Raw genomic sequence first — 27705 nt, forward strand, 5'->3', positions numbered from 1 at the left:
AAATCCAAAGAGCCCAACTTTTGGGACATGAATCCACTATTTGACAAAAACTGCTGGGAAATTTGGAAAACAATATGGGAGAGATTAGGTCTAGATCAACATCTCACACCCTACACCAAGATAAATTCAGAATGGGTGAACGACTGGAATATAAAGAGGGAAACTATAAATAATTTAAGTGAACACAGAATAGTTTACTTGTCAAATCTCTGGGAAAGGAAAGATTTTCAAACCAAGCAAGAGTTAGAGAAAATTACAAAATATAAATTAAATGGTTTTGATTACATTAAATTAAAAAGCTTTTGTACTAACAAAAACAATGTAGTCAAAATCAGAAGGGAAACAACAAATTGGGAAAAAAATCTTTATAACAAAAAACTCTGATAGGGGTCTAATTACTCAAATATACAAGGAGTTAAAGCAATTGTATAAAAAATCAAGCCATTCCCCAATTGAAAAATGGGCAAGAGACATGAATAGACAATTTTCAGGTAAAGAAATCAAAAGTATCAATAAGCACATGAGAAAGTGTTCCAAATCTCTAATAATTAGAGAAATGCAAATCAAAACAACTCTGAGGTATCACCTCACACCTAGCAGATTGGCTAAAATGTAAGAAGGGGAGGTAATGAATGTTGGAGGGGATGTGGCAAAATTGGGACATTGCTGATGGACCTGTGAACTGATCCAGCCATTCTGGCTGGCAATTTGGAACCATGCTCAAAGGGCTATAAAAGAATGCTTGCCCTTTGATCCAGCCATACTATTGTTGAGTTTGTACTCCAAAGAGATCATAGATAAACAGACTTGTACGAAAATATTTATAGCTGCGCTTTTTGTAGTGGCAACAAACTGGAAAAGGAGGGTATGTCCTTCAATTTGGGAATGGCTGAGCAAACTGTGGTATATGTGGGTGATGGAATACTATTGTGCTAAATGGAATAATAAACTGGAGGAGTTCCAGGCGAACTGGAGAGACCTCCAGGAACTGATGCAGAGAGAAAGGAGCAGAGCCAGAAGAACATTGTACACAGAGACTGATATACTGTGGTAAAATTGAATGTAATAGACCTCTGTACCAGTAGCAATACAATGACCCAGGACAATTCTGAGGGATCTGTGGTAAAGAAGGCTGTCCACATTCAGAGGAAGGACTGCAGGAGAGGAAACATATAAGAAAAACAACTGCTTGAATACATGGGTCGGGGTGGACATGATTGAGGGTGTGTACTCGAAACTACCACACCAATGCAACTACCAACAATTTGGAAATAGGTCTTGATCAAGGACACATGACAAAACTAGTGGAAATGTGCATCGGCCATGGGTGGGGGGAATGCGGGGGGTGAAGGGGAAAGTAGGAGCATGAATCATGTAACTATGTTAAAAATGAATATTAATAAATGTTTAAATTTTAAAAAATCCATATAAAAGAGAAAAAATAACTTGTGTATCAATATAAAATGTCAAAGTCTTATGTCTAAAAAATCTAAGTAAAGGAAAAACAAAACTATGAAAGGTCCTTGAATTAGGACCCAATTAATGTGATTTAAGCAATTATGCACTTACCCAATCAGTAGCTAAGACTACACAAAGTTTGCCATACTAATAAAAGACAAAAAGAGACTAGATTATAAGAGCCAGAATGGTAGCCAGAATGAGGTGCTTGGATAGAATATAATTCAGAGGAAGTCCTATGTCTTTACATATGTTAAGTGCTCCAACCTCGAACCCCAAACAAGTTCAAGTCCTCTTGTCAGCTCAAAATTACATCAATCCCACTGGGATTGGTTGGTCTCTTTGATCTTATGCTCAATTTGCACTATTCAGCTTGGCTTTGTGCTTCTTTACCACTGTGCAGTGGCTCTTTTTAAATACTCTTCTGAAATCAGACAGAATCATTAAGCAAATTCCCATGATTATTTAAACAATCAATGGCATTATTCTATAGTTTAAGGCCCTTTGGGGATGCATTAATATTGGAACAAATGTATTTTAAACTTATATTACTGTAAAATCAAAAAGGATTAATATTGATTATATGTACCTTAAGTACAAGAAATGAGAAAAAAAAAGAAACTCAAATACTGTATTGTACATACAAGGAAAAAAAATAAAAGAATGTTTTAAAAATCAAAAATACATAGCTTAGAATAAGCAGGTTTATCACCCAAAAAATGAGATCTAATTTCCTTTTTAAACTTGGCCATGAACTACTGTGAATGCAAATTATTTTTACAGAATAACAGATTTAAAAAACAATAATATAGTAGATAATGTACATTCAAATAAATTCACAAAATTCACAATGTCCCAAAATTCACAATAGCCCAGTTACTGACAATCGCAAACAAACCCATTATTGTATAGGATTTTCATGAATTTATAGATAGCCACTTGCTGTGTGATGTTTAAAAAATCTATACTTGTCACAAATACTACAGGTATGGCAAATTTTTCAACCTTGGCAATTGCTGATGAAAACCTATTTGGGTCTAAAACATCACTAGGAATTTCTAGATCCTTCTAGTGGGGAAGTAAATTAAAATAAAGAGTTAAAATGCATGCAGGAGCTCTTTTTGACTTCCTGCTGTTATACATAAATAGTTTGGGTAGGAAATTTCTATTTGTTTTCTCTACCTTTTTAAGATAACATTCTTTATTATATATATATATATATATATAAACCTATCATCCATTCAGAAAGTACCAGGTATTCTAAAGTCATTTTAAAGACCCCTTATTAAATTACAATTTGAATTCTTAAGTCATCATATTCTCCAAGGTTGTATAAGCAGCATGTTACTTCAATAGTTAAGATGACAAATGCAGGATACATAAGACTTATGGGCTTTTTACAACTTAAAAAATTTTTTGTGTAAGATGTTCATGGGCTTTTTACAATAATGTGTTATTCAGTAAAATCATAGGGAAACAGTACAGATAAAGAATCATATAACAGAATAGATATTAATTAGATTAATACAGTTAAACTTTAAAAATTTAAGCCTTAAAGAAACCAGCAAATACAATAATATATGCAAATGATCAGTTACAAGCATTGTAGTAAAAAATTCTTTTTACCAATCTCCATAGGCTTGTTTACTATCTTGAGGGGAAAAGCTGACAATAATTAGCAAGCAATAAACTTTAAGATCTCTTTTAAAGTTATTTCCCCTCCCACAGTATTTTCATCCATTCAGATTTTGTTTGTCAGGGCTCTAAATTTTGTCATTGTGAGGGTGAATTCTGCAAAGAGCATAGTGTGCACAACCCTCAAAATGAGTATGGGTAAACCAAAAAGCCAAAAGGGTGTGAGGAGATGAATTTCTCCCCTGAATCAAGCTCTCAACTGTAAGGTATTCAATCAGCACAAAAACCCCCTGGAAAAGAATTAAGTAGATCTGAACTGCAGTTTATAACTTTACCAACTCAAACTGTTGTTTCAGTTTCAAGCATGCTTTGAAACAGCATTATTAAAAAAAAAACAGCACTGAATGGAAATGTGTTTACAGATTAAACACAAAAAAGCCAAGTCTTGCTGGAGAACAATAGGGTATTTGCATATGAGAGAACTGGCCAAAAGGTAGAGACAAAATCCCAAAAACATCTCCTTCAATTCTACTGATTTAGTCTCTCTGCCCTCAAAAGAAAAAAACAAATGTAGAGAAGTCCCCTTCCGGTGGGGTGGGGGGGGGGGATGACTTGCAAGTCTCTCTCAGCCAGGAGTCCAGGATCATTTTAAGACAGTGATTCCCAAAGTAGGCACTACCACCCCCTGGCGGGTGCTGCAGCAATCCAGGGGGAGAAGTGATGGCCACAGGTACATTTATCTTTACTATTAATTGCTATAAAAATTTAAAAAAAATTAATTTCCGGGGGGATAAGTAATATTTTTTTCTGGAAAGGGGGCCAAAAAATTTGGGGACCACTGATTTAAGACTTTGGCTTAAAAAATGGAAGTGCAGGCTGAAAATCCCACATGGGGTGGGGGAAGGGATTGGGGTCTCACCCTTCCATTGAAAAAAAGCAGTTTGGTTTGGCAGACTGCAGGCTGGGCAGGGAGCAATGAGGAATGCTTGCTGGAGCAGATGGGTGTGAAAAGGCAGAGGCAGCAAAAGCTGGTGACTGGCAGGCTGGCGGGCAAAAGCAGGTGGGCTGAGTTGCCAGTGAAGAAAAAAAAAAACGCAGGAGCATAGGGCGAAAAAGGGAAACCCAAGTTCTCAGCTCTTGGGCAAACTTACTAACTATACTGAAAATCTATTTTAAAAAATATTTGAGAATTCTATCCCATCATGGTTAGCCATAATGTGGAGATTAAAATTAATATACCTAAATACTAAATATTATATTTATAAATATTTTATTAATAATAAAATAACAAAGAGACTAACTAAAAGGTTACTAATAAGCTTGCTTCTCAGGAACCAAAGAGAAAGAGGGAGGAGTTACAGCCAAATATAAAACAATAACATGATCATGCAAATGTGGAGGTGCAGGAGAGATTAAAGGGAATTTTGGGAAAACTAAGAGACTTATGGGGGATGAAGTTCAAGGTTCAAAATTTCCATTGATACAAAAGGAAAATAATAAATGTTGGAGGTGATTTTTTTCAAAATGGGGACACTAATGTATTGATGGTGGAGTTGTGAACTGATCCAACCTTTCTAGAAAGTTGCCCAAAGAGCTTTAAAAGAATGCATACCTTTTGATCTAGCAATACCATTGCCATGTCTGTATCCCAAAGAGATTTTTAATGGTAATAGACCTATTTGTACAAAAAGATTCATAGTTGCACTATTTGATGTTGGCCAAAAATGGAAAACTGAGGGAATGACCCTCAATTGGGGAATGCCTGAACAAAATGTGGTATATGATGGTGAAGGAATATGATTGTGTTATAAGAAACAATGAACCAGTTGATTTCAGAAAAAAAACTGGAAAAACCTACAGAAACTGATGTGGAATGAAATAAGCAGAACCACAGTACTGAAGCAGTACACGGTAACTGAAATATTGTGGGATGATCAAATGTAATACACTACTAACAGCAATACAATGATCCAGGACAATTCTGAGGGACTTATGAAAAAGAATGTTATTCACATGTAAAGAAAGAACTATTAGAGTAGAAATACAGAAGAAAACATGATTTATCATCTTTTTATATAGGTTGAAGATTTAGGATTTTGGTTTTAAGTCTTCTATTACAAAAATTAATAATATGGAAATAGATTTTGGGTGATAATACATGAATAACCCAGTGAAATTGCTTGTCAACTCCAGGAGGAGGGAGGGAAGAAGGGATGGAGACAGCATGAATCATGTAACCTTGGAAAAGTTATGTGTAAATTTGTTAGTAGAATAAAATAAAGAAAAATAATTAAATAAAAATAGATTGTAACATTTGACTGTAATGGATTGTTTTATGTCATTAGAAATGACAAATATTGGAAAATAAAGGAAATAGGGGAAATATATGGAGAGAAGAAAAGAAAGTAATAATAGTATTGAACATATATACATGTTACATACCATGACTACATTTTTAAAAAAGCAACAAAATGAAGGGAAAAAATAACCAAGTAAAACCAGTCCAAAGGGAATTCAAAAGAAGAGGATGTTTATATTAATATACATACATAATTTATATATTTTTAATAAATTCTAAACAATGTGGGGTTCATGGTGTTTGTACATAAGTTTTTTTATGTGTTTGGGTAGTTAAATGTTTTTTTGGTGGTGATGGTGGTTACAAACAAATATAATTTCAATTTTTAAAAGTATAATACTTTGCTAGCTAACATAAAAACGTGATAAAGGCATCAAATATATTGAAACATATATTTATATTAATAGGAAATGAAACAGGAACTTTATTTGCACAGTTAGTTCAATTTTTAAAAAAATTTTTAATCTTTAATACAGACCAATTTTTTTTCCTTCTTAAGAGGATTACTTCTAGACTGAGAACTAAAGTGACTTTCCCAATGTCAGATGGATATTTCTTTTAGAGGCAGTACTCTTGACTCAGAGGCCAGCTTACTATTGTCATTTGACTCCCAGGAAGGATCAGAACCATCTATTCCCCCCTCTACGTTTAATGTTTGCAAGGAAAAAATAAATAAACAAAAATGAGAAAAAGGATTCCATTTTTAGAGAAAGTCTATGCCAGTGGTTCCCAAACTTTTTTGGCCTACTGCCCCCTTTCCAGAAAAAAAATATTACTTAGTGCCCAATGTCACATACTATCATTTCCCCCTTACAGTTATTCACCACCCCCAATTATACCTGTGGCCATCACCACCTCCATGGATCACTGCAGCACCCACCAGGGGGCGGTGGCGCCAACTTTGGGAATCATTGGTCTATGCAACTAGAAGATATTTATCTGCCTTTTAATGTACAGATATGTCAAAAAATTGTTTTTCACAACACCAAAGAAGCAGAGATCTCAAAAATATTTGTCTACATTAAAAATCAAAGCCTATAAAGATAGTGATCATTGATAATAACCTCTAGGTTGTTGTTTTTTTTTTTTACTTTTAGAATCAATAACTAGTTTTAAAAGTCTTAAGATATGTGAAGTATATTAAAAATTGGGTGAACAATGTAAAAACAAGAACAAGTACACAGTGAGACCAAAAACTTGAGACTAAGCCTGAGACTAGAATTTAATCAGTCCCTGACCTGATTAAGATCAGAGTAAGATCAAAACCTTACACCTAAGCCTGATGCAAGTCTTTAGGCTATCAGCATCACAATGATCATTTGAATCAGCAGAGCAAGGGGGCTCTGAGAGCTTTCATCCCTTACACTATCACATCATCCCCCGCCCCAGTCTACATATAATTAGATAGGAAAAAGGAGCAAACAACAAAAAAGCATCTAAACGCTAAATAATTTTTATAAAAACAAAGAGCAAGGCATGGATGCAAAAGGGGAAAGTGAAAGCAAAGGAAACACACCCAAAGTCCAAAAGAAAAATATGGATTGGACACATATTCTGGAAGAACTCAAAAAGGACTTCAAAAACCAATTAAGAGAGGCAGAGGAAAAGTGCGAAAGAGAAAACAGAAGAGAAAAGAAAGTGATGCAAGAAGAAATAGGCAAATTGAAATAGAAGAACCAAAAATTGAAAGATGAAAATCAGGACTTAAAAATCAGAATTGATCATCTAGAAGTTAATCATTTTATGAAAAATCAAGAAACAATAAAGCAGAATCAAAGGAATGAAAAAACAGGAAAATATGATAAATCTTATTGAAAAAATAACTGACCTAGAAAATAGATCTAGCAGAGAAAGTCTCTCCTATTCAACTACTTGAAAACCATGATTAAGAAAAAAACCTTGGATATCATATTACAAGAAATTATCAAAGATAACTACCCAGAGTCTTGAACAAGAAATTAAAATTGAAATTGAAAGAATTCATATGTCACCTCCAGAAAGAAATCCTCAAATGACAACTTCCAGGAATGAAATAGCTAAATTCAAGAGCCACAAAACCAAGGAAAAATACTTCAAGCAGCCAGAAAGAATCCATTCATGAGAATACCTGTAACTGATATTATGTTGTCACTGTTGATCTTAGATAAGAAAATAAGGCCAAATTACCAAGTATTCAAGTCACACACCAATTATGCAATTTTCTACCCCTATAGCTCTCTCCACATATGATTTCATTCCTGCAGATGCTGAGGATACTCTCTCTTTCTCTGTTCCTGACTCACTATGTCTCTATTTTTCTCTCTTACACACAATTATTACAGCTTTATTCTTATTCTTATTATTACATTATAATTATTACAGGATAATATTAAAATTGTTCATAATTATTCTGTTTTTAGAGGAGTCATATGGAAAAAAATTCCCTTTGACTTTAGAAAACAGCAGGAGTAATAGCTAGTACTGGAGAAAACTCAATCATAGAAATATTTTTAAAATATTAATTAAAGTTATATTTTACTCTTTCAGGAACATTCTTATAATCCTTTGTAGCCATTCTTCCTGCTATATTTTACCATGTCTTGAAACTTAAGAGACTATCCCCTCCCATCTCAGGCAGTTAATTCATTCAACATTCTCTATTTTAAGCCTAAGTTGTGCTGACTGGTAGATAAATAAATTAAAATATTTCAATTCATAATATGTATGTGGGTTCTGTTTCTTATCCAACCCTATTTAGAGTAGGCAATTTGCCATTTAATACACTCGTCCCATTATTCCTAGCTTCTACTCTTGTTTTTATTCAAGAAACAATCATCAAATCAAAAACATTGTTTTGATGGGCTATTGTATTGTTCTATGTTTGACAGAACTCATGATACATAGCAAATTAAACAAAAAATTCTTATTGACTGTGTCAAAATCTGCTACACCATAACTCCACTAAAAATTCCTGAGTATGCTTGTATCAAAACATCTACAACAAATATTGTATTTCCCTGAATAATATAAGCTCCTTGAGGGCAAGGAATTTCTCAATTTTTTGTATCCCTATCATGTATCATCTATTATTGATTGACTGATTAATCTAATTTTTTATCAACTTGTGATAGCCCATCATACCCTCACAGTTCTTTAATCTCTAAAAACATTCCAACATCCTTAAAATATCTCATCTTTTATATTGGATTACTCTTTTAATTTTATTTAATTGATTAATTAAGAAAATTTTTCCATGGTTACATGATTTATGTTCTTCCCCTCTCCTTCTCTCGCTCCCCTCCCATAGCCAACACATGATTCTACTGGGTTTTACATGTGTCATTGATCAAGCCCTATTTCCATATTATTGATATTTGCACTAGGGTGATTGTTTAGAATCTACATCCTCAAGGGGCAGCTGGGTAGCTCAGTGGATTGAGAGTCAGCCCTAGAGACAGGAGGTCCTAGGTTCAAATCTGGCCTCAGACACTTCCCAGCTGTGTGACCCTGGGTAAGTCACTTGACTCCCATTGCCCACCCTTACGATTCTTCCACACAGAAGTTAAGGGTTTAAAAAAAAGTAAAAAAAAAAAAGAATCTACATCCTCAATCATATCCCCATCAAAACATGTGATCAAGCAGTTGTTTTTCTTCTGTGTTTCTACTCCCAATGTTATTCCTCTGGATGTGGCTGGTGTTCTTTCTCATAACTCCCTCAGAAATGTCTTGGAGCATTGCAGCTAGTAAAGAAGTCCATTACATTTGATTATGACACAGTGTATCTGTCTCTGTGTATAAGGTTTTCTTGGATCTCCTCATTTCACTCTGCATCAATTCCTGAAAGTCATTCCAGTTTACCTGGAATTCCTCCAGTTCATTATTCCTTTTAGCATAATAGTATTTCACCACCAATAGATACCACAACTTGTTTAGTCATTCCCCAATTAAAGGACATTCCCTCATTTTTCATTTGCCACCACAAAGAGCACAAGTATAAATATTTTTGTACAAGTCTTTTTCCTTATTATCTCTTTGAGGTATATACCCAGCAATGGTATGGTTGGAGCAAAGAGCATGCAGTTTTTAAAGCCTTTTAGGCATTGGATTACTCTTTTTCTTTAGCCTGAGTTGATACTCAAAAGTGGTTATACTTTTCTTCTTCTAAGAACGGTTTTTTAGCTCCATCATAACCTTAATACTAGACTCTAATATTATAATATGAAGTCTGTAGAAAAGGAATAGGAAATACATTGATTAGATATTGATTAAAATAAGGAATTGTAAGAAGGTGTCTCTGAGGCTGAAGGTAAGACAGAATTCTGTGTGTGAGATGAGAACTTGGGAGGAGAGAAGCAGATAAAGTTCTGACAGATGGTCACTAAGCTCTGAGTTGGTCCCTAGCTTTTGGTGGAACACAGATTCAACTTAGCCTGGCTCTATGGTAGAGAGAAAGAAATCAAACTTGCCTGACCATGAAAAATCATTGTGGAGAAGAAGCTGTCATATCTTCTGTTTTGAAGAAAGATTGAAGGCCTGTTTTGCCTAAGCTCTGAGACATCTCAGAGATGTACTTTGGTTAGTTATCCTCTGTCATATTGGCTAACTGGCAATATTTACTTGGAGACACTGTTAACAATACTAGGCTATTTTAATAAGAATTATAGTTAGGTTTTAGTCAGATAGCATGCAGTTCAGAGTACCTTGAAGAAACTGAAGAGTTTACCATGAGGCAAATGTAGGAAAGTGGGTAGATATGTAGTTTCCCTTTTAGTGTTAAGGCTTTCCTTATTACTAATCCTTATACTCATATCTGTTAAATATAAATAAATAGATTTTTACATAAATATATAGTTTCCAAGAAAATTACATACTGGCCTGGTGAAGAGAAGTCACTCCTGGCTTTCCTTCTGAGAGGAGAGTTGAAAGATACTTTTGTGAACATCAAACAAATTATTTTATCACAGCATCCTCCTCAGTAACATCAATAATAATCTCAACACTTCCAGTCATAGCCTTTAAATGCCATTATTAATGTTTTCAATTAAAAATATCTTTTTCCTCTTATCTTCTCAGTATCTGTGGAATGGAAGCATAAACAACATGCATAAAACTAGTTTCTCTAGTTCAACATTTCAGCATTCAGTTAAATCTGGCAAAGTATTCTTCTTCTGGTAGAGCTTTAAAATATGTGTAGAAAACATGTATGAGTTTTCAAAAGCCTAAAAATTGCAAAATTTCATTGCTAGGCCTAGAATACAAAAATCTAATACAATGGATTATGTAGTCTACTACTGTTGTTGTGACATACAAAAAATACATAATGACACAAGTTATTATGCTAGTGATATATGGGATATCTCCCAGATACATGTCACTGAAAAAATAGGTAGACACAGGTTGGACCCACCTGATCATTTTGTGATGACTCTTTTTCTTAAATATTCACTTACCAGTGAATTGGGGATGCATAGGGGAAATGGGCCTATCCATTTTATTTGTTCCAAGTCAGAAGAGGAAATGTTCTATACTTTGAAAGCTTATTAATAAGTATAGATCTAATTATGCATGAAGAGATATCCTTTTTTAATTATTCCTACAAATAAATGGTTACAGGTACATGATTATCATCCATTCCTCTGTTTAAGTAAAATGTTCTTGTCATTATCAAACCTGAGCTAAATTTTAACTTAAATTACAGAAAATTACTGAGACATCCCATGTAGTAGTTCAAGAAGGCCTTTAATCATGAACAGCATCAGATATAATCATGAACAACAGCTCAGCTGTCTCACAAATTATCTGTTGAGTAACTCTTATTATACAACTGGGAATTTTCTATAGCTCTCAAGCTATAATTACTATAAGACCTTTCAAATCTAGCCCAATTATTCAGTCTTCCCAAAGTTTTATTGGTTTGGCTAAAAGGCCAGGGTTAAATTTTCACTTTTTTTACAATAGATTTCTTTTTTCCCCTCTTTTACTTTCAATTTTGTTATACACTACTTGATGTTTTCATGGATTTGAAAAATGAAATCTAGTCCTTTATTATCTGTATGATTTCCCTATCATCCTATTGCATTGCCCTCAGTTATGTCAATTGTAACATAACTAAGTTTTAAATAATTTTGAAAATAGAAATTTCCAGGTGTGAGTTTTTAAAAATTAATAAAATGTCAGGTTTTGTTTTATTTTCCTTTTTCCCCAAGATATATTTATCAACTAATGTCTTTTTACTAATTGTGAGTCTTTTGATAACCCTTTAAGATTGTCCATTCCTCATAATACTTTTAAATATTGTATATTAATAATATTTTAATGTATTTCATTTTGAATTTTTTTATATTCATCTCCTTACTCTCTTCTATACAATCTAAGGATAGGCATTGATGTATATCATATTTAAGCACTATGACATCTGTTGTTTTTTTTGTCACTGTCCTACCCTATTTTTTGTCCTTTTAAATTTCAGACTAATGAAGACAGAAACTAAACCTAACAGCTGTTATTATATTAGTGGAAGCTGAAAGGAATACTAAATAGCCTTTTTTAAATATTATATATTACTAAAAATAAACCAACACTAGATTAATCTAATGAACCTTTTCTTTCTTAAATGTCAAAATCTCTGACTTCCAAGAACTCAAAACAAGATACTTCAAAAAAATTCCTTAACTATCTTGAAGAAATATATTGTGGTGGGGGGGGCATAATTTTTACTTGGTATGTCTATTTATAAAATTAGCACAAACTTTGTGCCTATTAGTATTAAACAGTGAAGATACTCCTTTCCTACTGTTGTACCAAATAAATAAGAAATCCAAAGCAAGAATTTCATTTATATGTTAGTAGAACCTCTATATATTTGCTCAAGTCCCCCCCCATTTCTAGAATAAAAGCAACAGAACTAGAAAATAGTTATTAAATGCCTAGCGAACTATCTTCCTCAAACATATATGCACACACATATGCATATTGTACTTGTGTGTTTAGGAGAATAAGAAACATACCTTATGTATATATAACTTTATTTTGGAGAATTAAAAGGTAAATGGATTTAAGAGGTTTAAAGGAGGGAGTCCATGAATAGTAGGGATGGTTTATAAGACACGGATCAGGTTCTTTTCCTGAAGGAGATGGAACTGAATTTTATATTCATATTCTTTATAATTTTGTGCATGGGAAATCCCTTTACAGTTGTTTTTGCAGAAAAAAATTGAGCAACTAGTATATATTTTATCCTTGATGCTTTGTGGTTTAAAAAAGAGACTAGTCATTTATAACTATATTTTAAATATAGTTTATAAACTCAAAAAGAAACATGGCTCCAAAGTCCTTAAAATATAGTAGAACTTATTTAACATTAAGCATTTTAAGGGAAAGTTGGTACACTTGTCTCTGGTAATATGCAATTTATTTCAATAAGAATGAAGTGTATTTAATGGAATTGGTATAATTTGGTTTGGAATGCAGATTCTGAATTATAATTAAGGAAATTGTTACTGCTTTCTTTATTTTTTATCTTTCAAAAGAAGGAATCTCTGAATTCTAGGCAGAAATTTTCTTAAATAATGCTGATAGCCTGAGTATAATAACTTATCACTAAATGTCTAAAGTCAAGAAAAATGATGAAGGAAATTGAAAATTTCAGTGTACTAATGAGCTAGACAAAAATGTAAACTCAGAATTATACCCTTCTATTGTTTATTAATTTCTTTTTTAAATGTTTTTCAGAATAGTAATAATGATATTTCACTTTTGCAATTTCAGACTTTCCTCACAACCTTGTGTCATAGCGTTACAAATATAGGATATAGTGTGGTTTTAGCCTATAGAAGCATAAAACTATACTAAGATTTTTGGAATATCCTATATCATTTTTATTCTATTACAGATCATAACCAATCACCAATTGTCATGATCACCATAGTCGAGACTGGGAATTGGTACCAAGAATAAATGATGGAAGAGATTTTAGTAATCATCTGTTCAAATTCTCTATTTTTACAAATGGAGAAACCAAAGTTGTGACTTTCCGTAGGTAGTAATTAGGAGAGTCAGAATTCAAATCTATGTCTTTTCAGTTCATTTCTAATGTTCTTACCAGTCATCATAGAAAGGAAATAATAGTTACCTCAGAGAAAGCAAAAACAAAACAAAAATCATTGCAAAGTATTTTTTTCTTTAACTTCCATCTCATAATCAATCCATGTATTACAAAGCATTACTGATGGAAGGGCTTGGCAATGGGGGTTAAGTGAAGAGGAGAAGAATAAGAAGCTCTTATCTCTCCCTGCCCCAATATTCTTTTTTTTAAACCCTTGCCTTCCATCTTAGAATCAATACTGTGTTTGGTTCCAAGGCAGAAGAGTGGTAAGGACTAGGGATTAAGTGACTTGCCTAGGATCACACAGCTAGGAAGTATCTGAGGACAGATTTGAACCAATGACCCTTTATCTCTAGGCCTGGCTCTCAGACCACTGAGCCACTTATCTACCCCCCAAAGCATTTTACCTTATGAAACATAATACATCCATTTAGAATAATTTTTAAGTCCTAAAGGAAGTCATGCATGTCATTTCTTCATATCTTTCCACTGTTTTTTTTTTTATCAGGAATCTGAAGTTCTTTGTAGTTGAAGGTATTTTATGGGGCAAACAAATAGCCTAATCACTATATCTGGATTCTGACCATATAAGGCATTTATTCCACTATCAACTCAGTTATATGATATAAAACTAAAATTTATATGTGGTAGTACACCAATGGTAATTATCATTTATAATATCTGGGATTCAAGATACAAATGGATAATTGTATCACAAAGTTTGAATCAGACTGGGAAGACTCAGTTGTAACACCTAGTATTTATCTGCCAGTGAAAATTCCATTGCATCCTTTCTTTTATTTGTGTACTCAGCCATTATAAATTTGTGGCATATACCTTGTAGAATATCAATATGCAACAGATTTGATACTCCTTTATAATCCAGGACAAATTATTTCAAAATGTATGGTAAATCATATATTAAATATTCAACAAATTTCTAAATAAAAGGAGCCATGTTGGGATTATATGAAACCCCATTCCTTTTCCTTTCCTTCAACTTATTTCTATATGGGCCCCAATATCTTTGATAATAAGAGGTTTAAAATTTTTAAAAATGGAATGGAAGAATGAAAGTAAAATAAAGGGGTGGATTAGGGGGACAGATTAAAAGAAAAACACTGGTGTGAAGGAAAAAGGGAAAGAAGAAACTAGGACTAGGAGAGGAAATCAAGATGATGGGGTATAAATAGGTGGTAATCATGACTCTGAATGTGAATGGGATGAATTCATCCATAAAATGGAAGCTAATAGCAGAGTGGATAAGAAACCAAAATCCTACCATATATTGTCTACAAGAAACACACATGAGGCAGGTAGACACACAGGTTAAAGGTAAAAGACTGGAGCAAAATCTATTGGGCTTCAATGAGAAAAAAGAAGGCAAGAGTAGCAATCATGAAAGCTGACAAAGTCAAAGTAAAAATATATCTGATTAAAAGAGATAGGGAAGGTAATTACATCCTGAAAAAAAGTAGTATAGACAATGAGGAAATGTCAATCCTCAACATGAATGCACCAAATGGCATAGCATCAATATTTCTAAAGGAGAAACTGGCAGAGCTCAAGGAGGAAATAGAGAGTAAAACTATACTGGTGGGAGACCCTTACCTTCCTCTACCAGATCTAGATGAACTAAACCAAAAAATAAACAAGAAAGAAGTAAGAGAGGTGAATGAAATTTTAGAAAAATTAGACTTAATAGATATATGGAGAAAAATAAATAGGGACAAAAAGGAATATACCTTTTCAGCAGTACATGTTACATTCACAAAGATTGACCATATACTATGGGCATAGAAACATGTCAAACAAATGCAAAAGAGCAGAAATAATAAATATAACCTTTTCAGATCATAATGCAATAAAAATAATAATTAGTAAGGGTATATGGAGAGGCAAAGCAAAAACTAATTGGAAATTTAAAAAAATATGATTCTCCAAAAATCAGTTAATTAAAGAACAAATCATAGAAACAATTAATAATTTCATTGAAGAGAATGACAATGATGAGACATCCTACCAAAATCTATGGGATACAGCCAAAGCAGTACTCAGGGGAAAATTTCTATCCTTGAGTGCATATATTAACAAATTATGGAGAACAGAGGTCAATGAATTAGGCAAAAATTTAAAAACTACAAAAATAACAAATTAAAAATCCCCAGACAAAAACTAAGAGATCCTAAAAATTAAAGGAGAAAGTAATAAAATCAAAAGGAAAATAACTATTGAATTAATAAATAAGACTAGAAGCTGTTACTTTGAAAAAACAAATTAAATAGACAAAGTATTGGTCAATCTAATAAAAAAGGAAAGAAGAGAATCAAATTACCAATATCAAAGATGAAAAGGGAGATCTCACATCTAGTGAAGAGGAAACTAAGGCAATCATTAAAACTATTTTGCCCAACTAGATGGCAAAAAAACATAGTAACCTAGGTGATATGGATGAATATTTACAAAAATATAAATTGCCTAGAATAACAGAAGAAATAGAATACTTAAATAATCCCATCTCAGAAAAAGAAATTGAACAAGCCATCAACTCCCTAAGAAAAAAACCCAGGACCATATGGATTCACAAGTGAACTCTATAAAACATTAAAAGAATGACTAATGCTATACAAATCCTATCCTATACTATACAAACTATTTGACATAATAAGTAAAGAAGGAGTTCTACCAAATTCCTTTAATGACAGAAATACAGTACTGATTCCAAAGCCAGGTATATCAAAAACAGAGAAAGAGAACTACAGACCTATCTCCTTAGTGAACATAAATGCAAAAGTCTTAAACAGAATACTAGCAAAAAATTCCAGTAAGTAATTATGAGGGTTATTCATTAGGATCAGGTGGGATTTATACCAGGAATGATAAAGATGGTTGAATATTAGGAAAACCATTCACATAATCGACCACATCAACAAACAAACCAACAAAAACCACAATATATCAATAGATACTGAAAATGTCTGTGAAAAATATAATACCTATCCCTATTGAAAAAACTAGAAAGTAAAGGAATAGAAGGGCTGTTCCTAAAAATAATAAACAATATATATCTAAAATCTTCAACAAGCATCATCTACAATGGGGATAAATTAGAAGCATTCCAAAAAAGACCAGGAGTGAAACAAGGATGCCAATTGTCACCTCTATTATTTAACATTGTACTAGAAACACTAGCAGTAGGAATTAGAGAAGAAAAAGAACTTTAAGGTATTAAAATAGGCAATGAGGACCCAAGCTATCACTCTTTGAAGATGATATGATGGGGGGTGGGAGGCAGCCGTGTAGCTCAGTGGATTTAGTCAGCCCTAGAGACAAGAGGTCTTAGGTTCAAATCCAGCCTCAGACACTTCCCAGCTGTGTGACCCTGGGCAAGTCACTTGACCCCCATTGCCCACAATTTCCACTCTTCCACCTATAAGCCAATACACAGAAGTTAAGGGTTTGAAAAAAAAAGATAATATGATACTATGCTTAAAGAATCCCAGAGAATCAACTATAAAGCTAGTGGAAAAAATCAACAACTTTAGCAAAGTTGCAAGGATACAAAATAAATGCACATAAATCATCAGCATTTCTATATAATTCCAACACATCTCAGCAGCAAGAGTTAGAAAGAGAAATTCCATTTAAAATCACTCTAGACAATATAAAATACTTAGGAATCTATCTGCCAAGACAAACACAGGAATTATACGAACACAACTATAAAAACTTTACACATAATTAAATCTAGATTAAAACAATTGGAAAAACATTAATTGTCCATATGTAGGATGAGATAACATAATAAAAATGACCATCCTACCCAAATTAATTTACGTATTTAGTGCCATACTTATCAAACTACTAAGAAACTATTTTACTGAATTAGAAAAAATCTATAACAAAATTGCTTTGGAAGAACAAAAGATCAAGAATATCAAAGGAACTAAGGGAAAAATATGTGAAGGAAGGTGGCCAAAAGTACCAGATCTTAAACTGTACTATAAAGCAGTGGTCATCAAAACAATATGGTACTGGCTAAGAGATAGAAGGGAGGAGCAGTGGAATAGATTTCAGGTAAGTAACCTCAGCAACACTGTCTATGATAAACTCAAAGTTCCCAATTTTGGGGACAAAAATCCAGTATTTGACAAAAACTGCTGGGAAAATTGGAAAACAGTATGGGAGATATTAGAATTAGATCAACATCTCACACCCTATGCAAAGATAAGTTCAGAATGAGTGAATGACTTGAATTAGGTGTACACAGAATAGTATATTTGTCAGATCTTTGGGAAAGGAAAGATTTTAAGACCAAGCAAGTGTTAGAAAAAATTACAAAATGTAAAATAAATAATTTTGATTACATTAAATTAAAAAGGTTTTGTACAAACAAAATCAATGCAAATAAAATTAGAAGGGAAACAACAAATTGGGGGGAAAATCTTTATAACAAAAAATTCTGACAAAGGTCTAATTATTCAAATATATAAGTAGATAAATCAAAGAATCAAGCCATTCCCCAATTGATAAATGGGCAAGGGGTATGAATAGGAAATTTTCTGATAAATAAATCAAAACTATCAATAAGCACATGAAAAAGTGTTCTAAATCTCTAATAATTAGAGAAATGCAAATCAAAAAAAAACTCTGAGGTACCACCTCACACCTATCAGATTAGCTAACATGACAGCAAAGTAAACTGGGGAAGGTTGGAGGGGATGTGGCAAAATTATGACATTAATGCATTGCTGGTGGAGTTGCGAATTGATCCAACCATTCTGGAGGGTGATTTGGAACTATGCACAAAGAGCTTTAAAAGACTGTCTGTCCTTTGATCATTCCATACCACTGCTGAGTTTATACCCCAAAGAGATAATAAAGAAAAATATTTGTAGAAAAATATTTATACCTGTGCTCTTTGTGGTGGCAAAATATTGGAAAATGAGGGGATGTCCTTCAATTGTGGAATGGATGAACAAATTGTGGTATCTGTTGGTGATGGAATACTATTGTGCTCAAAGGAATAATGAACTGGAGGAATTCCATGTGACCTGGAATGACCTCCAGGATTGATGCAGAGTGAAAGGAGCAGAACCAGGATAATCTTATACACAGAGACTGATACACATTGTACAATCAAATGTAAAGCACTTCTCTACTAGCAGCAAGGCAATGATCCAGGACAATTCTGAGGGACTTATGAAAAAGAACACTATCCACATTCAGAGGAAGAACTGTGGGAGTAAAAACATAGAAGAAAAACAACTGCTTTAACACATGGATTTATGGGGATATGTTTGTGACTTTAGACTCTAAATGATCACCCTAGTTCAATTATCAATAATATGAAAATAGGACTTGATCAATCATACATGTAAAACCCAGTAGAATTGTGCATCAGCTATGGGAACTTGGGGAGTTGGAAGGGAGGGAAAGAATATGAATCATTTAACCATGGAAAAATATTCTTAATTAGTTAAATAAATAATTTTTTTCAATAAAAAAGATTAACTTTAAAGAAAAAATACTTCATGGGAAAAAAGAAAACCCCTATATACTACAATATCTAACTACCAAGGACCTTAGTTTTATTTTTTCAAATTGTTGCAGTTTTATGAAACACTTATGTCTGTACACTTGTAGGAAATATTTCAGTCTTTGATAAACTTCCATTAATATTAAATATGTTCCTGATATTATCAAAAAATTTTCAAAAATATTAGAATCTTATTGGAACTTAACATGTGTGAACTTATTAATTTATATCAAAGAATGATTCAAAGCAAATATTTGAGCTTGAATCAAGACCATTGCATGAACAGATAAATGTGGTCTGTTAATGTCAATAAATCTTTCTGTCTGTCTCTGTCTCTCTGTTTCTCTTCATCAATAACTCTATCTTTCTGTCTCTATCTCTCTTTTCCCCTTGATCTTTTTAATCTCTGTTGATTTTTCCAGGATATTTTAAAGTCTGCATTTGTAGTCTAAGGATTTGTCATTTATCAATCCATAAAAGACAGAAAACTTCTGATATATAATTCTAATCACTATGTCTTATTAGGTGTTTGGTAAGGGGAAATTTTTACAACCTTCAGTACTGCATTATTCAATTAATAACATCTTCACATGATCTCATTTGATCACTAAATCTGAGTCCCTCAAGAATGATTCTCTAGTAATTTGTAGAGATAATGAAGTGGCCCTAAAGTCATCATAAGCAGTTGTATTTCCAGATACAAATTCTCACGATATCCATTTTTCATAAATTTCAGTCATGCATGGCCATCTGATTTTACTTTTTATTAGCTTTTACAATTGCTAGATAATTTTTTTTACTTTATTTGATATTTTGGATGTCTTTTTTATATGCCTATCTTATTATCCAATAAAGTCTACCATTCTTTTTTTTTTTTAATTTTTGACATGGAAATGCTAATCTTTCTCTAGCTTCCTTAAGTAACTAGGTTCTGAGTTCCCTTAATGACATTTAGCTTTATTTGGGATACTTTCCAAATTTTTGAAGTTCATTTTGGAGTTCTAAAAATATATTTCATGACTAATATTGCATAGGTGTTAACTTTCCATATGTGTTCTTCCCAAGAAGCTCCAATTTCAACATGCCATTGAATCTCAAAGTATTTAGTCACATATCCTACTTGATATCATTGTGGTAAATGTGTTTTGTGTGGAAAATGTGAAGTATTTACAGGTATTCACTTCATCTATTGGTTCAAAGTGACATATTAATCCCAGCTTAAAGTCTTTTATTCATATGTCTCTTTGACATATATAAAATTGTATACATATATAAGGCATTAATGATTTATAATTAATTAATTAAAGCAATTAATAATATTATATCATTAGAGAATAAACCTACATGTTGAAATAGCTACTTAGTTGAATGTTATATATTTACATTATGTGATTAAGAAGATTCTTTAATTCAACCCTAACATTATTTAAGAAGCCATAATTATTTCAGTTTAGGCAATAATAATAGATTTAAGACTTGTCAGATTGATATTTGATTTAACTAACTTTTCATTGAGCTAACTGCGGTTTTAAATCTGGCTAAGTAAAAGAATGGTGTGCAATTAATAGGTGAGCTAGTCTAGCTGAAACATGAAACAACATTGAGGGAGTGATAGAATATAGCACTGATGGCAAGCCTATGGCATGGTCACACTCCCCTTCCTTCTCCCCCAAGTTGTTACTAGAAAGGTAGAAGGACTTGAACTGAGTTGATTCCCTTCCCCTTTCAACCATGCCTGACATTAGTCTAGGTTTCATAGCCATTACCAAGGAGGGAAATCACTGTTGCTAGGGTATCTACCTTCTGCATTGCCATTAACAATAAGTATTGACCAGCTGCCATCAACAGACAGGAATAAGAGCCCCAGGTCTGGCTTCATTCTTCTGACTACTAGTCCTATTTCCAAACCTACCCTCATAGCCATCATCCAGGGAATCAACTCCTAAATCAGCAAGGCATTCTAAGGGAGAGATAGGAGACAGCATGTGAAGACAAGTAGGATAACCACCACTTTGACCTCCATCTATACTTAGAAATAATTCTGTATCTTGTCTTCCTGAGTCTTGGGAATAGCATTTGTTTTATAGATCAATGTTCAACTTGTGCTCCTTTGTATAGATTAGTTCCCCAGAATGTGGCTCTTACTTCAAATTCATTGGATAACAATGGGATTGTATTGTTGCTACTATATCTCAAGAGCCCCTACCAGAGAGTTTCACACAACAATCAGGCAGTGAGCTCAATTAGCTTTTAATAAAAATATTTTTAAGATGAGATAGTAATAATAGTTACTACAAAAACCATTAACTTCATTAATTCTTGAGTGTATATTTCATTAGATATATACCTCATAGCTAGAAAGAATGGCATAAAACTTAGACTATAATGGTAAAGAATAATAAATTTAGAATACAGTTCTAATAAAGGCAACTCAAAGATTCTAGTATTTCCAAAGCTGAAAATTCTTTTTCTCTTTATGGGATTTGGGGGATCTGATCCTCTCTACAATCTGATTTTTGGTTTCCAGGACTCCTACTCCTTTAATCTGTTTTATTCTTTTCTTGCTGTGGCTATTTGTTTGTTTCTTTGTTTTCTGTATAAACAAATGAATGATAATGGATCCAGATATTTATTATGATCTGAACTATTGTCTCTAAAATCATGGGTATAGTATTAATACACTAAAAAAATAAAAGGAAAGTGGCATCAAATACTTCTAATCTCCAAAATATATGTAATGAAAAAAATAAAAATATAGCCGAGGAAAGCAGAATCACAGAGGAATTGGATGAGATCATATTAAACTTGCTCTGTTTCCAATTGCAATAGTTTGCATTACAGAAGTTGATGTTCTATCCTAATATTTATATATAACTTCAAAAACCCAATTTTTTAATCTAGAAAATTTAATATTTAGAAAATGGCCAAGTAAAATTTTTATGTCAGGACCATTTCTATCTGAATCCATTGAAAAAATGAAAAAAATTAAATAATAATAATAGTAATAATTTATTGATAAGTAAATAGCACAGAAATAGTGACAAAATAACTACAAATTGACATTTTTAATATTTACAAATTTCTTTATGTATTTTTATTTCATTTGAGCTTCAACAACAAGTTGTTTGTGATAGGTACCACAAGTGTTATTTAAGCTCATTTTTCTCTCTTTTGAAATGATTTCATAATGGTACTTGGCATGCTCTCTACTCTACTGAGGTATAATGTTAGTTTGAATAGAGTTGCCTATCTATTATGTGATGTTAGATTGTGGTAATTTTATTAATAACCAAAGTATCTTGAAGATTTTTGCTAGTTATAACTCCAACTTAAATCTTTTCTTTTTACTAGCTGTTTTCTAATTGGATGTGTTGTGAATATAAATGGAATGCATTTAGAGATATCATTCAAGACCCATTCACCCATAAATAACTAGTGACTGATAGCATTAATGATAATTACTAAATTATTAATGGTCTAAATGATAAAAATACATTTAAAGTCCCATTATACTTAATTTGATTATGACATGCTGCAGAAGCAGAATACTGAGGTCAATGAGGTGGGTACTTCTAATTTACCTTAATAGGGACAGCTGGGTAGCTCAGTGGATTGAGAGTCAGACCTCAAGATGGGAGGTCCTAGGTTCAAATCTGACCTCAGACAACTTCCCAGCTGTGTGACCCTGGTCAAGTCACTTGACCCCCATTGCCCACCCTTTACCACTCTTCCACCTAGGAGTCAATACACAGAATTTAAGGGTTTAAAAAAAATAATAATTTACCTTAAATCAGTGAGTTCTTGATTGTGTTCAGTAAGCTTTTGGCCAGCTACCTACTAGCATTCACGTCCCTAAAGTTCAGGAAACTAAAACTTACAGGGATATGGTCTGATTAGATTGATGAATGTGGCTCATGATCAAGATTATCTTCCTTGATTCCTTATATTCATTCTATTATTAGTGGTATATTAAACCTGAAAATATGATCATTGACAACCAAAAACTATTAATTGAAATTTCATAAATTTGAATATTTAATTTTTTCTTACAATCTACATATGTTTTTATAGAAATTTTAGCCATGAGATTTTTAATGAAGAATAAATTATCACAATTTGAATTTTAAAAAATTACCATCAAAGAAATGGAAAACACTTTGAAAAGAGAAAGGATTCTTTTAGAACAAAGGGATCCATGAAGCTGACACTTTGGACAAAAGTGCTTAATATAATTTAAAGATACTCAAATCAGAAATAATTTTTTTAAAAAAGCTAGTATTTGTTACCTTCCATGTTCAGGGCACTATATACAGGTTACTGGGGAAAGAATCACAATAACTAAAAAGTTTTAGTCTAGTTACTTTTAGTTTAAGAAGTTTAAAATACCAATTTATTACTACCTGATTAAAACCATCAGTAACCTTCTCTACACTCTTATTCATGATAAATTCCAAATTCTTCATTCAGGAAACTGCTAAAATTGACTCATTTCCCAGACACTAGTAAAATGTATTTTTTAGGCCTGAAAACATCATCCCCATTAATTCTCAAATTAATTAATAGTAACTTGAATTGTATTTTGGGAAAATAACTTTCCAAAATAAGAAGCCTTTTCTTTTAATTTATAATAGGAAAGAGATAATTAATAGACTAGATGTTCTAAGTTATCATTAGACAATGTGAGGGTTCGTTGCCATAACTAATGAGGCTTTTCAGAAGGATCAATTGGGCTAGTTAGTGCTGAAATCAATAGATCCTTTTATTTGGTATATGTAAAGGAAGTATCTTTGTCCTTACTAGAGACACAAAATGAAAAAAGCACTAGAACAACCCATCTTATCCTTTTAAATCAAAATTAATATTGACACTTCCAAAGCAGATCTGGAAAATGGCAAGGAATTAATATAATCAGGGATATCTCTAGGAGTCTCATGCATGATAGTATTCATGTAATATTTGTTTATGTATTCATAGTATTTGGACTGAGAGAATTCACAAAGGACTTCAGATTACTAGGTGAATCTGAACTCCATTCTTCCCGGCAAATTAGGCATCTCCTTAGTCATAGCATCTACAAGGTCAATAGTCATGGCAACCCTGAAATCAAAGCAGCTAAGGAATTTTATAAGAGTTCTGCCTAGAAGGTGTTGTTTCCCATACTTGAGCCACAGGCAGGGATAAACTAATCAGATAATACTTTAGAAGTTTCTAGGCTAGAATGGAAAATCACAGAAATAGGGGGAAAGGAAGCTAGTGGATAGAGAACCAAGTCCAGAGTCAGGAAGAGCTGAAAAAAAATCCAACATTTGAAACTTATTAGCTGTGTGACTCTAGGTAAGTCATCTAACCCTTTTTGCCTCAGTTTCCTCATCTGTAAAGTGAGTCAGAAAAAGAAGTGACAAACTACTTCAAAATCTTAGCCAAGAAAACACAAAACAGAGTCACAAAGAGTTGGACGTGACTGAAAATGAATGAATAATGACACCACTGGGGTCTGCTGTTAAACAAAGGGCAGAGATTAATAAGTCAGATTTGAGACCCATTTTGGGATCACAAAAAACCAGAGGCCTTTTTGATCATGTCATATTTGAAATAAACATATACTTTATCTGTATATGTAAAAATATTCTTCTTATGCTCTATTTTGTTGTGTAGAAGAGTCTGGAGATGATTAACACGTTTAAACACCTTTGTTCTAACAAAGTATCTTCCTAAAAAAAGTATAGACATTCCCATTCATAATATCTGGGACCTTTTTTCCTGGTATTAATAATGTCTGTTTTACAGAAAGTGAAGGACCCTTGCCCTAGTTTCTTGATAGGATATTTATACCAAATTAAGGATGATTTTCTGCATTATGGCTTTTGGGGATCATTGACTATTAAAAAATTAAGCCTGTGAATCTTGGTTTTAAATCTGACCTCATACACTTCCTAGCTCTGTGACCCTGGGCAAACCACTTAACCTCAGTTGCCTAGTCCTTACCAATCTTCTTCCTGAACATAGATATTTAATATAAATTCTAAAACATAAGGTTTTTTAAATTAATAAAATAAATTACTATCAAATTATATTCTAGGAGTTGGCTTATTCAAAAGGAGAGTAAGCACAAAAAAGACTCAGAAAAAAAACAAGTTTTACTCCCCCAGGAGGTGATGTGCTCCAACAAAACATGAGATTCCAAATGAAGAAGAACACACTGTCATAGAGATGGTGGTGTCTACACATAGTAGCAGAACAAGAAAAAATTTCCTGGAAAAGTAAAGGATTTCAAGATCAAATTCTTGGTCAACATTGAATTCTAAGACAAAAGAAAGAGTTCTAGGGCCACTAAGGGACATAAATGTAAGGAGTAAAAATAAAAGGTTTGGACTAAATTTATCAGAGTATGGTCACCAGGAATTACTCAATTCCAAATGATTTTTTATGGTAGTTTATTTTCAAAAGGAGAAAAAGAGAAAGTAAGAAAATCAGAGAGAGTAGATATTTACTCTGGCCCAGTCCGAAACAGGCAGGGCTTAAGAAGCCCCAGGAAAGGGGGCCCAGAGATAAATTTAATAAGGGTTTTAGCCACGAGGCCTCCTCTGAAATGAGGGGCCTGTTCAGAGGCTAGTATCTCCAGAACAAGCCAAGGAAGGAAGTAATTTTTTTTTTTTACTCACCAATGTGGTAGTTCTAAGGGAAAACAGAAAGCAATCCAAGGTCCTCAGCTGAAGCTCATCCAGGGTCAAATTGAAGGTGAAAAAGTTCCTCACAAGAAGTTTTTGCCACTTATAAAGTCACTTCCTGTGCCTTCCTCCCACTTTATGTGTCCCAATTACAGCTAAAGCTTTGCTTAGGACTGCCTAGGGGGCAGTCAGTAGATTCTAATTCATCACTCACTATAGCACATGTAGGTCACAGACCTATACATACTTAAGGATAAGTGGGGTGTATATGCTTCTGGTGATTAAATCTAAAAATAGGCAGGGGAGACTTAATCTCATCTTCACAGTAGGTACGAGACAAGTACCCTAACATGAAAAAAATTCCAAATATTCATCTACATTAGTGGTATGATTATGTAAACCAGGATTTTAGACTCGGAAGAGTCCCTTAAAGATCATTTAGTCCATCCCCCACACTGTACCACTTCAGTTTATATAGAAGGAACTGAGGCTCAAAGAAATTCAGTGATTTAAACAAGATTGCGTAATAATAAGTAATATAAGCAATAAGTAACAGAGAAAGGATTTGAACTCATTTATTCTGACACCAAATCTAGCATTTAAAAGACCATAAGTCTAACATGGACAATTCATTTTAGAGACAAGGAAAGTCATTTGTTCAAAGTCATAGGGTGAGATGATCACTCTGGTTCTTAAACTCTAAGCTCAGGTTCTTCCTACTGTTCCATGATACCTACCATATTTATTCCAGGGCAGCTTTACAGAAAATTCCTTGTGTTTTTCCCTTTCAGGAGATGACAGAAACACAGGGTAGTCTTAGGCTTACCAAAGAAGAAAGAAGAGTTGTTTTGGCTATTTGTAGGTTCAGACACATTCTGTCTGTACTTTTTATCTCAGGTAAAAGAAAAATAGCCTTAATGTTATCAGGGGCAAATTTGGATGGAGGGGCATAAGCAAAAGAATAATTTGGAAGTGTTAAAATACAAAATATATTAATATCAGGATTTGGTTATGTGTCTACTGAGACCTGAAAGTAATTGATGATAAAATAAATGTGCACATGTACACACAAGCACACACACAGAAAAATAAAAAAAAATGACAAGATTTTAGATGTGAACAGATACTGATTAGACTGGTGGTCAAAAAACCATTGAAGATATCATCCAACCTTGTTTATTTATTGAAGTTTAATTCCCTAATTTTCCAGGCGAATGTTTCTATAAATAGACTTTTTGTCACTTTGGCAGAAATCAATATTTTTGAGTAAAGATTTTAATCAGAGACTTGAATCTAACTGAATCATCAACTAAGAAACTGGAGCAAACCATATTCATTTTCAGATTCAAAATGTGAATTCTAAAATTAAACTTGTTGCTTAAGCTATGAAAGGAACCAAATCCTTTCTTCAATAATTTTCCATTCCTCTATCTTATCCACTCTCCCTTTCACAAAAAAAAGGAATACTTAATTGATATAGTTTAAATTGATAGTAGGAGAGTAGAAATTCTGAAATCATTAGTCTGGGGGAAAAAAAGATCCACAATATATTTTCAGAACAGATACTCCATTTAGTTCAAGTGCCTGAGATTAATGAAATATTTCGTAGCATAAAACTACACTAGAAATAAATACTCACATACATACATCAGTTAAGTTTTCCCCAAAAAAAATATGAAATGATATTACTCAGACACACTTATGTTGAAGTATTTTCTATGATTTTGTCTAACTTTAGTTAAAAGAGTTGAATTATCTAAATCATTGATGGGCAAACTTTTTAAGAGAGGGGCAAAGGAATGAAAATGTTCATCTGTCAGTCTATTTCTTTTTTTATTTTATTGTTTTAATTAATTTTAATTTTATTTTTTAGAAAATATTTTTTCCATGGTTACACGATTTTTGTTCTTACTCTCTCCCTCCCTCAACACTCACCCCCCAGAACCAACATGCATTTCCATTG

The 27705-nt window shown here is 32.9% G+C and overlaps 1 pseudogene; it reads left to right on the forward strand.

The window, feature by feature from the left end:
- Positions 1-4075: 4075 nt before the first annotated feature.
- The window catches only part of LOC123250838, a 57435-nt pseudogene continuing 33805 nt past the window's right edge, over positions 4076-27705 (forward strand).

Source organism: Gracilinanus agilis, chromosome 1 (assembly GCF_016433145.1).
Source record: "Gracilinanus agilis isolate LMUSP501 chromosome 1, AgileGrace, whole genome shotgun sequence".
In the NCBI taxonomy this organism is placed as follows: Eukaryota; Metazoa; Chordata; class Mammalia; order Didelphimorphia; family Didelphidae; genus Gracilinanus; species Gracilinanus agilis.